The sequence below is a fragment of the Callorhinus ursinus genome, unplaced genomic scaffold (genome assembly GCF_003265705.2).
Source record: "Callorhinus ursinus isolate GAN/ISIS: 27379988/994484 unplaced genomic scaffold, GSC_fseal_2.0 scaffold14, whole genome shotgun sequence".
NCBI classification, from domain to species: domain Eukaryota; kingdom Metazoa; phylum Chordata; class Mammalia; order Carnivora; family Otariidae; genus Callorhinus; species Callorhinus ursinus.
Window position 1 is genome coordinate 35,551,618 of NW_027397076.1, and position 602 is coordinate 35,552,219.

General features: G+C 49.2%; 1 long non-coding RNA gene across 3 annotated transcripts in view; it reads left to right on the plus strand.

The window, feature by feature from the left end:
* Nucleotides 1–602, plus strand: part of LOC141374115 (uncharacterized) — a 98,884-nt gene continuing 98,282 nt past the window's right edge. For all 3 annotated transcript variants that reach the window (XR_012380714.1, XR_012380715.1, XR_012380717.1), the window contains exon 1: nucleotides 1–393. This is a non-coding gene — a long non-coding RNA (uncharacterized lncRNA). The remainder of the gene's footprint in view (nucleotides 394–602) is intronic.

Here is a 602-nt window from a genome sequence, read left to right on the forward strand (position 1 = left end):
TGAAGGCGTTCAGGTAGTGCTGTCAGAAATAATGAGGGGTCAAAAAGTGAAGTTAAGTTTAAGGCTGACAAGGCAGATCAGATTTATTGCCATCCTTGGCAGGAGAAGCCGAGAATTTGCGGAGCTGGAGGACCTTGGTGTGTCCTGAGAGACGGGTGTAAAAGTTTACCCAACTGGTACAAACAAAGATAGATGACCTGATTAAAGAAGTGGAACCAGCAGCCGAGTCGCAAACCGGAGTTACAAGTGTTGGTGTCACAGGGGAGAAATGAATCGGTTAGTGTACAAGTGGCGATCGGGGTCTGAGGGGCAAATGTGGCCAACCATTTCTCCAAAACCGGAAGGAGTTTTTGAGATGGTAGTGCGTTGAAGTTCCTGGCCAGGAACCTGAAGGTGGGTATTCATTTTTTTTTTTTAAGATTTTATTTATTTATTTGACAGAAAGAGAGAGAGCACAAGTAGGCAGAGTGGCAGGCAGATGGAGAGGGAGAAACAGGCTCTCCGCTGAGCGGGGAGCTGAATGTGGGGCTCGATCCCAAGACCCCAGGATCATGACCTGAGCCGAAGGCAGCCGCTTAATGGACTGAGCCACCCAGGCGCCC